We start from the raw sequence: 12,555 nt of genomic DNA, 5'->3' as shown, positions 1-12,555 counted from the left end.
TGTCATGGGTGCATTGGCTAGCAAGGAGGAGACGGAGAAGGTCTGGGAAATGTACTAGTTTGCGCTCCCGCTAGAGTAATCCTGCCTTAGAAGCAGACCCACTTGGCAGCTATTTTAATGTCGAGTGGCATAACTGGACATACTTACACAGCAAGGCTGAAAAACATAGGAGCATAGGAGTGCACGGGACCACTTCAGGCAGGGAGAGCAGCCTCCTGCTGTAGTAGTCAGCTACATGATCCATAATGTCCTTCAGAAACTGCTCAGTTACCTCTGCACAACTTGCCTCTATTGCCAAAGGAGTGACTAGGGAGTCTGAGAATGAAAAACTCTGGCCATTTCATACAGCTGGAGAAATTTGTGCCACTGAGCCACCAGCAGTCCAAAAAAGCTCCCAAACCCCTTTATCAGCAAAGCTCCTGGAAGGCCGGAGTGTGAGCTTTCAAGTCTGTGCAGCCAGAGGCGCCGCCCTGTGCCAGCAGGCTACCTCTGTGAGTTGGCTCTTCATCTGGTACAAATTGGCCTTGTTCTTCTGATCTGGCCCTGTACTAAACATTACTGCTGTACAATGTCTGCTGTCATTTTAGATAGAACTGAACATTTTTAGGAAAGATTTGGGAAGTACGGCTTGCCTTAGATGACTTCTGGTAAACAGCTCATATTTGCTGCTCTGCCCCAGCAAGAATGCTTATGAACTTTGGAGACAAAAAAGTCCTCTGGCAGGAGCAATTTAGCAAAGATAGGATATATTTTAGTGAGGCCTCTCAACTTGCCAGTCAGTTCGGTTTTGGATTTTTAAGTAAGTGTTGCAAGGGTCACTCTCAGCTTTTCAATGCTCATCTGATTGGCTTCGTTTGTCTCTCTGAGGGGTGTGTTGCTGCAGTATTTTCCTGTTCCAGGATCTCACCAATTTCTCGTGCAAATTACCCTTGTTAATCATCTCTCAGGCCAGCCATGCAGTCCTTTAACGAAGTTTTCTTTGCTCAGTGAGACAAGCCAAATGCATTCAAAACATGTAGGAGTTTTTCATAATCAATTCAGGTGCATTTGCCCAACTAGCAGCGAAGAGGCACCTATGGGCGAGGCTGACAAAAGCTAGGGCAGAGCAGTGGACCATTGGGCTACGTGACCAGTTCCTGGGGAAAGGGATTGCTTAAACTTTCTGTGCTGCAAGACTTTCTAATCTCAATGATCCATGTGGAAATAGGCTTCGTTTGTCTGTGGTAGAGCTGTCTTCACACAGAAGCATGAATGGGACTGACAAATATCTCCCCAGCAGATACTGCTCATTAGGTCATTGGAAAAAAACTAGCTGGTGCAAGTAGAGACCTGCTGAACTCAGTGGGAGAATCTTACGGTTTTCAAAGGGAAGGTGGCTGTGGCTTGATTCTTCAAAATTGGCTTCCTCAACAGCTAATCCTCCAGCAATTCATTCTCATGGGTGCCTCTTGTGGTGTGTTGAAGTCTCAGCCTGAGGAACCGCACTGAGGACAGTAAGTGTGGTTTTTCCTTTTGGATGGTATCACGCATAAATGTTAGTCAGCTCTGGAATGTGGAAATCCAGCTGAGAAGACACTTTTGGCTTCTTCCAGGATGCAACAAATAGATAACTGAAATTTCCTATGAGTTATCAGCAATATAGATTATTGTCTTGCTTGAAAACCAGAAAAATTGGCTTCATAATTTGCTGTTTTCACCCAGCCCCAGTTCTGGTGATCTTCCCAGACACTGAACTTTTTTATTCCAAAAAATATTGCTTTATATTCTCTCTGGCTCTAGCCAAAGTCATTACTTCCCTCTTTGTCACACTGAGACTCGATAGCATTGTAATTATTTCTGACATATGGTATCATCTATCCACCTCTTCTTCCAATATGTGCAAATGGAAGAGGAATGCCACTGCAGCCACTAGACCATAGTTTCCATCAGTTAGTACGACTTCATGGCTCTCCATTCATGGGGGGCATGGACCAAAAATCTGTGTGCAGGGCGATGTGCTGTGCTTGGAGACCTGGAGTTCTGCTCTCGTATTTCAGCTCCCTCAGAACTGGAAATTACAGCTCCAGTTTACTTCTCTAGTTTTGTGGCAGAAGGCCAATGATTCTATCTGAGAGCTTTTCCTCTACCTTCATTAACCCCCAAATGTTGCTGTATTCAAAACATCCAAAGAGAGTATATTTATCATTCATTTTCTGTTCATGTTGATGTGGGAAAACACGTGCAATCAATATTGAATCTCTTTCAAAACAACTTAAAATGGGAATACATATTGCTCTAATCTAAAACTAATCATGATGATAAATGATGAAAAAATATGCCAAAAAGTGGAAATCCTGTTTTTAGAAGTTCTTGAGTTATGGGTATGTGTATGTATCTGCAAATATATCTATTGCTTAACAAGGAATTAGATCTCAAATCAGAATTCAATTAGGAAGGAAAAAATTGCTCTTAATATTTAAGTTTGTGCTCATACCTAAACCTCTCATGTCTAGTTTTATGCATCTGCCATCCACTTAAATGTAACCTGGTCATATATTTTATTTGCCTATATAAAAAATGGCCACAAGTGCATGTTAAAAAAAGAAAAAGGTAGATTCAGTCATGTTAATCTCTCCTCCACAGTTATTTCCTTATGCAAAATAGAACTGTAAAGCAATATAAACTGTGAAACATAACTGTCCTTCTGTATATTTACGGCTCTCCAACTAGTTTGCTGTCCTCCTTTCAGACTAAAAGTAAACGCCGTTGCGTTATTAGAGAAGCGAGTGCCACTAAAGACAAATTAGACTGTGGGTTGGTGAACAGGTTAACTCAGTATAAACCAACCCTGCCGGCAAAAGAAGTCTTGCCCCCGCTCCCTACCCTCTCTCCGTGGCTCACTGACCTGCTACCAGCCCTGGCTTGTGCCTGGGTGAGCACTTCTGCACCCACCCAGAGAATCAGATCAAGGTGCAGATCCAGCTGAAAACTAACCTGTCAGCCCAAACCGTTTCTTTTCTCGTGAGTTTTCTGCCAGAGCAGAAGTGAGTGGCCAAGGATTAGAGAAGGAGAGGGCTGCATTGCCATCTGAAACCAATCTGTCCGGTACTCAGGAGTTAATGGTTCTGGTATCTCCAGGAACTCACTGGGGAGAAGCAGTAGTTTCTAATGTGCTTGCATGGCCAGACAATTTCTAGGCACTGCAGGGAATTGAATGGTTTGGGCCATGAGTAATTTTCATTAAAAAGTGGCTTTTGGGGGAAGAATTAAATTTTCGAAGTAACTGATTTTTTGGATTCTCACACAGAAAAGAACCTCTTTACTTCTGTATTTCAAAATGTATCCAAAAACATAATCCCGATAAAAAGTGAACTTGCTCATAACTATTTCTGAGGCTTGCAATATTTTTTTTTGTCCCAAGTTAAGAAGAAAAATCATGAGAGCTGCAAAAACATTGGGTGGTTCAGTTCTGTACGTTTTGAAGGAATAACTTCAACATTTGACGTACGTATGGCTTCTCACAGCGTGGAAAGTTAAACAGCTATACATGGCTTTGCCTCATTAGGTCAGCAATACCAGCCATCAAGACAATGCAGCTGGCTTCTGTGATATTATTAAAGAAATTATAAATACATGCACACATGCTTGTAGCATCACTCCCCAAATGAAGACGTAAGATCACAGAATTGTTCCGGGGGGGTAGAATCAGTAAATCATGGATTGTAGTAACGACATGGTGAGTTAATTTAGGGCTATAAATATCCTGGTTTTCTGTTATGGTTTTAATCTTTATTAAATTGAATGATTCTTATTTATTTTAGTTCACATATGCATATGTTCCAGTGTATAGTTTGTTGCTGCATATATAGGCTTGTAAGACTGTAACATATTTTGCAAAAGTGTTCTAAGACATAAATAGTGTTAGTACAAATTCTTATGTGAGAAAACACACAGACACAAACACACATTCAGTCTTTAGTATTTCCCTGTGCATTTTTACAAACAATGGCAAACCATTCGTGTTGTGGGGTTTTTTTAAAAAAAAGCATGCAAAATTTTTTGCATTTCTAAGAAGAATTTAAAACATATTTTTTTCTTTCTATACTTATTTTAATGGTTTTGCATAGTACTTTTCATCTAAACTCAGTATTTGAACATACACTTATCACACGCCTGTTTTCTTTGTTGCTTGTAATTACTGAATAAGTCAGAATCATAGCCAAGTAAGTCTGTGTGGTATTACATCTGGAGTAGAGTACTATAGCAACATTGTGCTTTGCAGAGCTTCTACTCTCATAGATTTGATCTTAATGATGGGCTACACTTTCATCTTTAAAAAAATCATTTTCTGCAACTCACTGCTTTTTATACCTCAGCTAGAAAATGCTGTTTATTGTTCAGTTTCTCTTGCATACAGTGTTTGTATCTATAATTGAAACTTAAAAGCTAAGAGCTTGAATAATTCAATCAGAAAGCATATTGTTTTTACTGTTCTCAGTATGAATTCAAACGATCACATTATTGTGATGTTATAATATCAGAATGTATTTATTTTTACTTGCATAGTCATAGTAGGCAGCGTCTCTTTCCAGAAAAAAAAGCAAAGGAGAAGGGAAAAAAAAAAAAAAAAAAACCAAACCCAAGCTTTATCCATGCTGGGGTCCTCTGGTCTAACTTAAGCAAATGAGATATCTTGTCCCCTCCAGCAAGTGCCTGGTCTGTTGCTAAGACTTCGTCTATCAGTGCTGCTGCATGCACTGAAACTGCCCCTAAGGCTGAGTGTGATCATGTCGGGTAGGAAACGCATAACCTCCTCATTTGAAGGCACCTCAGTTACTGAGTGTGTCACTGATACTACGCTCTTGGCTGTTAGATGTCAGCTCAGTAAGGTAGAGAGAGAAAGCATCCCTGCTTTCTCTACTACAAAATGCCTTGTGGAATTACAAAGAGAGAACAGCTCCATGCAAGCTCCATTGATGTCTCTGGACACCTTTTCACCTCAGAATTAGCTGGTTTACTGTAGAACAAATTGAGGTTCATATGGTTTGTGTTTAGCGTGAATTTTTTCATGGATGTAAAAGACAACTGAAAAAACCCCAATGTTTTAATTAAATTATTGACTACCCTATTCTCTGAATGATTTGTGTCAATGCAAACATAAAATAAGAGCATTGAAAACAGAATGGATAAAACTGCAGTATCTAATGCAAGCACCATATATTTTATCTGAACTGAACTATACAGCAATTTTTTAAATTGATAAAACATTTCACGAAGCATCACATGTGACTTTTGGCTTAATATGGCTGAAGCAATTGGTAAGAATTACCAATAATATGGAAAGGATCCATTTTCTTTCTTTATTGTTATGTTTTCTTTATTGTTATATCATTATATATAATCATCTACTCCTAGATAGTTCTGTACCTGTGGAAGTAAGCCCAGGAAGAAAAACTATCCTTACTCCCAGAACTGTGAACCTGAAATTTTCTAATTTGTATAGATTTTCGTTATGTCCTTAGCATAATTTCAGCACAAACGAAGGGCTTAGCCAGACTCCCATGGTGTGTCCTCTGGGTACTGAACAGCTTAACATCTTTTTCTCTGCTTACCAAGCTTAATGCCTGTAAAGCAACCACTCCATTGTGCAATAATTCCCCTTATTCTTAATTCAAAATAACAAAGTTAACAGCAGAATTTGGATAATGAGAAACAATGTAGTTTTGGCCTGCATATGATCCTCATTCATTATCTTTTCTTCTTTCCATTTTTTTTCAGGAAATAAAGAACCCTTTTATTTGCAAATCCATCCATATCACTTTATAAGGCACCTTATTAGGAAATAGCATGATTTATTGAACTGAAGAATTTCAGTAAGGCCTAAATGATACAGCCTGCTAAGAAACTCATTTTTTCATGATCAGATCTGATCATGGGGGTAACACCAGGAGCCCTCTGCCAAGAAAACATGCAGTAATAAACTTGCAGAAAGCTTTCACTACTGCCTATCGCTGATGATGGTTCCCCCTTCTCTTACCTCAAACATTGCCCAAATGGGGATGTACGAGCATCTCCCAACTGGCTGTCTTGTGAGGTAAAATGAAGAAAGCCTTAAACTCCACAATTGCCAATAATGAGCAATCATTACTCAAATTACACCAAGCACTGATTAGGTTTAAAGTAATGAAGAAAACAACACGATCAATCATCATCAACCCAAAAGAAGTCAATCTGTGCTAGAGATACAGCAAGATCTTAGTGGAGGGCTCCATCTACAGGGTTTGGGAGATGAGAGAGAAAATCCTTTGCATCACAACATCTGAAAGATCCTCCGTGCTCCCCACTCTGCTCAGATTTTTCTTACCAGTCGCCAAAAGCCACACATGTAAGGAATTTTTTTCCCTTTCTTTAGCTGCACAAAAATAGAAAGGGCCTTATCAAAAAATTAGGGTAGGAAAACTTTTTGGAAGGACATTTTGCTGCTGTTGGACTGGAATGCCTGTTAAAAAAAAAAAATCACAAGAGTTAAATACCTAACATCTATCAAATAGTAAAATTATACTGAAACCTCTGACTGTGCAAACAGCATCAATAGAAGCTGAGGTTTTTAATGCAATTGGTATTAATAGGTTCTAGCCACAGAAATAATGCTGGAAAAGCACAAATTGCATGGGAGATTCCCATTTGTCAATTTTCATCAGCTGCTAAATAGAAAATTACAAATTAACACAAAGCTTATTTTGAAAATCAAGAGGAAATTCATTCAACGCCAGATTTCTTAGGCACAGTGTAAGATTTTGATACCAGCTACAGACTGGCTCTAGTGAAAAACAACCCATGGTATTTTAAAAATAGGAAAATAAAAAAGAATGAGAGTAGGTATGTTACTGTTCTATGCACATGTATTGTATATGTAAACTTTAAATTGTGCCCAGGAATAACGTTAATATATGCATTTTATAAAAGACATATAAAGACAGTATTATTCTTTAGGAATAATTTCAATTGAAATATGTCCCCTGCCCGTATGTTCAAGGCATTACCTAACAATTATTTTAAAAGAAAGTTAAGCGTAGGAAAATACAAAATTAACATTCCAATTCAAAGTCTGCTGAACATAACAGAAGTTTCTCTATTGACATAATTCACTTTTGGATTGGGCATAATCATTAGAAATAATGAGATACAAATGAAAGCCTAGTAAAAAAGGCATGACTGAAGGGAAATAAAAAATAATACACAGCCATTCTAGTATCAGTTTACATTATAAAGCCCCTTGTGGAGCAGTCCTAAAAATTTAAGGGAAAATTTCTAACTTTTCATACTTTTGCTTTGAGCCATTCAGTACCGTGCAGCAGAGCATGGTCTCTGTCTTACAGAGTTTCATAAGTGGTCTGAGATAATCTATAGGAGGAATGTCATCATGCCTAAAACCTCACACTTGTTTGGAGTAATTTCTGTTAAAACATTATTTCAACATCTTATTTCAGCAGTAAGTTTAATGTAGCTTGTGTAACATCCTTAATGTTTGTTGATAATCAGGAAATTATGAGCCAGTGGAGGAATTTTCATACTGAAATTTTTTTTTTTTTTTTAAGACAAACTTAAAGATAAGCATGTGGCTATGTGCCTGGCTGAGGTATGGATGAATTTGAGTTCTTGCTTAAACAAAGCACCATGAGGAGTTTTGCAAGGATAAAAAGTGGATTGGGAGTTCAGATAGTTGTAGAAATCATTTGGAAATAGTTTGAATATTTTGAGATTCTTTTGTCTTTACTCCTGATAGCCCCAGCCCTGGAAATACATAGTCTTCATGCAAGTAATTTTGCTGTGCACTTACAGAACTGTCATGGGTAATGTGGCCCTATAAATGTTAAATAGCAATAAATCTTTTTTAAGAAAAAAATATTAGGTGGTTTATTAAAATTTTTATTTACTTAAATGAGCCTTGAATAATATTGATTACTTTCCCCCCTTCTACCTTGCAATGGAGAAAAAATGTCATATATACCAACGTGCTTCAAAGTTTATCTGTGTTCTTCTGAAATTTTATCTTCTCATACAGTTTCTCCATTTCTAAGTATGTTAAAATAATATTTTCTTGTAATACTACTGCTAATTTAATGCAAACATTGAATCTGCTCATTAAAAAAATGAACCACAAAACAAGAAAGAAACAGTCTTGCTGGAAGAAGTTGACAGCTACAAGTATGTTTTGCAAAGTTTTTACATTATACTTCTTTAAAACATATTTGGATTGTCCATCCTTGACAACAATAATAAACTATTTCCATGGAAACTCAGGGGAGAAAACAGTGGAAATCTCATCAACAGAGCAGAGCAGGTAGCAACGCTGACTACCGAAGGAATGACTTGTCAGCACAAGGTAAAGCAAGTCAGTTGTTAAGGTATTAAAACAAAAATAAATCCTTTGGTTCTGATCTATTGTTTTCAGGCCTTTTAGAAAAAGCTGTAGGGAGAAGAGGCAAAAATTATGTCACTAATGAAACTGGAAGGTAGAGTCAGTCCTTGTGGAGGCAAGCTTCCCACGGAATTTGTGCGGCAAGGCGCGCGGGGACTCGCAGGGTGCAACCTGGGCTCGTGCAGCAGCAGCTAGGAACACTGCTCCGTACCGCAGATGGAAACGGCTTCTCCGTGGGCTCTCTCACCGAGGGTCTCGGACACCGCTGTTGTAATTAGACAATAGATAGCCAGCCTGGCAAGAAGATATTGTAATCACAGCAAAGAACTATATTTAAGCTTTCATTATGTTCTCAGATAACAGTTGGTTTGTGCTGCACAAGTAGAAAACAAGGGTCAGTGGCATCTTTAAAGTAATCTCTCACAAAGTTCTTCTAAACCCCCATGACCTCAGTGCAGTGCAGAGCAAGATCTCAAAGTACCACTTGGAGAAAGAGAGCAGTGTACTGATTCTGCAAGACTGGGGTTTATCTGGCACAGAGACTTCAACAGAGGGAACTTGCCCCAACATATTGTCCAGAAATAATAAACCCGAGGTATTTATGGACCTCTGTGGGGAAAAAATGTGGCCTTCATAGTGCCTTTCATGCTTTTGCTTCTCCTGCAGACCCACTGGGGACCATTCTGCTCTTCTTAGATCCGAGATCCTTGTCCACTAGGAAAATGCAAGAAAGTGCTTGAGTCCAGACTTCTGCTCCCCTTTGTAAGAGGTCCCCTAAGTGTGAAACTTTGGTAGAAGAGTTTCAGGAGCAATTTATTCCTCTAACAGATCATCTGAAAAGTACCTGGTCTGAGGGCCAGCCTTGTCTCCCTTCCAGAGGGATCATGAAAAGGAAGCTCCCTCAGCCTTTCAGATCAGAGGAAATGTAAACAAGAAGTATAGAAGAAAAAATAATCCGGGGAAGCTGCTATTACTGATCTCCAGCCATTGCATTCAGTCAAGAATATATCGAGCAAGGGAATACAGAGCTAAAGTTGTGGGCAGTGGACTGGGAATTGCAAAAGAGGCAGCTGGGAACTTCTGAGAAAACACTTTTGTCACTGAAAACAGCCCAGTCTCTACCTGTTAGTGAAGCCAACGTTAGGTTTTGCAAAACTCTTTTCATGAGGAGTTCTCAGGTTTCACACAGGAATCCCTGGTCAAAGCCAGGGTGGGGTGGGTGGGAGCAGAAGAAGAAAGAGAGTGTGATCTACTTTCATGAATAATTATTTAGAAAAAGTACGACAGTACAGGAGCTTGATGTCTTTCTAGTCTGGTGCCTAAAGTCATTTATGTTAGACATGGGAGACAGTTCCTTTCCCAGCCTTACATCAGAAACAGCCTGTGCTGGTACCTTCACTGGACAGAGGAGGAATTATTTTTGTACCGATGTGTTTATTTTCAGACCAAGTGCTTGAGAAAGATAGGTCATGAGATAGTGAAAGAGGTTTGAAGAGATCACCTCTAAGAAAACTGTAACCACCAAAACACCCTTTACGTGGAAGACTGATAATGTTGTGAATATCTTAAAATAATTACATTAGAAACAGGAAAACAAGAGCACATGTGGGTTGAGCCAAAGATGGAATTCTGCTGATGCTCAGCTTGGTGGTCCTGTGGGTAGGCAACATACATAAGCAATTGCCCAAGGCAACAACATTCTTTATTAGATTGATTAAGCACCAGGTTTACTTATTGTCGTTAGTAATGGATGCCAGATTTCTGCTTTGCCTATGGTAATAGGAACCAGCAGAGAGGAAGGAGTGTTACTGTGAGCGTTGGTCCTACTAGTTCTGTGGAATTTTCACACCTACCTTGTTTTAATGTGGAAACATAACCACAAATGGTCCTCACCCAACGCTTGCTGTGTGATTCATTGTTCTTTCAACCTAAAACTGAGATTTGTGTAAACTGATTGAGGTAAGATAAGAAATATGGGCCCTTTGTTGTACCATCCAGGTAACTCCTCGGCTTCCTTTGCACTACTGTCTGGGATTTCATCAAGGTGAATCATTCTAGGGTGGAGCTAACAGAGAAAAAGCGCAGCTGTTTGCAAAGAAAATATAGCGTCGGATACAACATTGCATGCGCAGAGCTAATTTTAGTATTCATATTAACCAAAGATACAATCCGTGTGATGAATTCACTCACCAGCCCCATGCCTACCCCAAAGAGTCACAACTTCATCACTGCAGCCTGTAAGCTGTGGGAATGCATCAAATGTATCAGAACGAGGTATAGATCTAAGGCAGCTGAAGGAAGTGTGAGTCTTTCCGTTGACTTCCCATTGTTATGTGTGCTCTGGAGCAGATCCGTGCTACATAAACTGCTTAAAAGGTTTTCTTTGAAAGTCAGTCAGACTCAAACTCCTAAATCATTCAAGTGCTCTTGAAAATGATACCCATATACTCTGTATCCATGTGAAGTCTCTGTCACTTCAACAATCAACATTTTCTCACAAACTTTTGCTGTTGGATTCATTTAAAATATATGTAGTGATATAAAATTGATGAATTCTTAGTTAACTAACAAATGTCCTTTTTCACTATTGGTTGTTAACATAAACATTATCACACGGTTTAGATTTTTCTTTATTGCATACCATCTAATATAGAAGATGCAACATATTTTATCAATAAAATGAGTACTTTAAATGTAATATATTCAATCAAGACCTCATGTTTCTGTTTTCAGTTATCTGGTAAGCTTCTATTTCCAATTAAAACTATTAAAGCTATACAAATGCGATTAGGTTATTTTTTAATGTTACTAAGTATTAGACATCTCTTATATGTACCTTGTTCACTATAGAGCAAATAATATTAAGTTTGCAGTTTAAAAGTTCACTCTGTTAATACTTAAGTTGTAAAATGATAGATAGACGTTGCCATTATATGTACTTTTTTATTACCAGGATTTTTTTGCGGAAGAGAGTGTATACAAATATAAATATGCATATATATATGTGTGTGTGTTAGAACAATTTTGCTTCCATATTGATAGCATGCTTTTCATATAGACAGATAAATATAATTAAGTACAAAGACTGTTATAAAGTTTAATAATTGACATCCAATCACCAGATTGGAAGTAGAGAAACTATAAATTATTTAGATAGAAATGCTAAAACAAGAAAGTAAAGAGTATCTTAAGAAAAAAATATTATAATTCCTATAGACTTAGGTTATTCATTTTGTATATTTATGATAGATTCAGTTCCTAGTATTCAAGACACTTCTGACCTTTTTAAAAATATGCTAATATGTTGAATTGTTAGATGTTTCCTGTATTTATGTTTCAGATCTCTGTCTGCCATATTTTAACTAGATTCAAGACTTCTTAAAAATGGTAAGAAACACAAAAAGGTACGTATACTGTTCTACTCTTGTGAACTGATGATGTGCAGGACAGTGATGAAGAATGGGGTTTGCAGCCAAGACAGGGAGTAACTCACTGTGGAAAATTATCTCACTGTCACCCCATATCAAAAATGCCTTTCTGCGTGATCTCCAAATCCAACATTTTTCTAGAATCAAATGCAGCCAGCTTTTCTCCTGGACTACACTGAACTGGTCTCTGGTTGTATTGAGGAACTATCTAATGGTTTCTGCCTATGGAAAGCTAAGACCTCATCTTTGGCTTCATCAAAGTGAACAGGACAAGGCATAGGTGCAGGGAGGTCTGTGCCAAGTCATTATGTAGGAATGAGTTTTGAATAGGGCTTGCCCTGAAGAACAGCAATGCCTGCTGAATTAAAACAGAAAAGAAAAAAAAAAAATCAGCTGTATCACAAACAGAATTACATCTAGCTTCCTAGGGAGGAAGACTGGCGTTTTATGAGGGTTGGAGGCTGTTTGTCCTCTTTTGATAACGGGCCAGTAGAAAGCGGTCAGTGTATCTTCGTTTTCTTGTTTGATTGAGTTCTTCCTTTTCAAGGGCTAACCCTTAAGCATTTCAGTGGAAGAAATTGGTAGTTCCCTCCAATAAAATCAGGACTGGACTTTAACAACCCACTGTGGTACGTAAGAAACATTAAAGAAATCCTTTGCCCACTAAAGTCTATGACAGCTTTGCCGTTGATTTCAGTTGTGCCAGGATTTTATGCATTATGCTTC

The sequence above is a fragment of the Pelecanus crispus genome, chromosome 7 (assembly GCF_030463565.1).
Source record: "Pelecanus crispus isolate bPelCri1 chromosome 7, bPelCri1.pri, whole genome shotgun sequence".
Classification (NCBI taxonomy): Eukaryota; Metazoa; Chordata; class Aves; order Pelecaniformes; family Pelecanidae; genus Pelecanus; species Pelecanus crispus.
The sequence above is the reverse complement of the archived record's forward strand: the minus strand, read 5'-3'. Positions refer to the sequence as shown.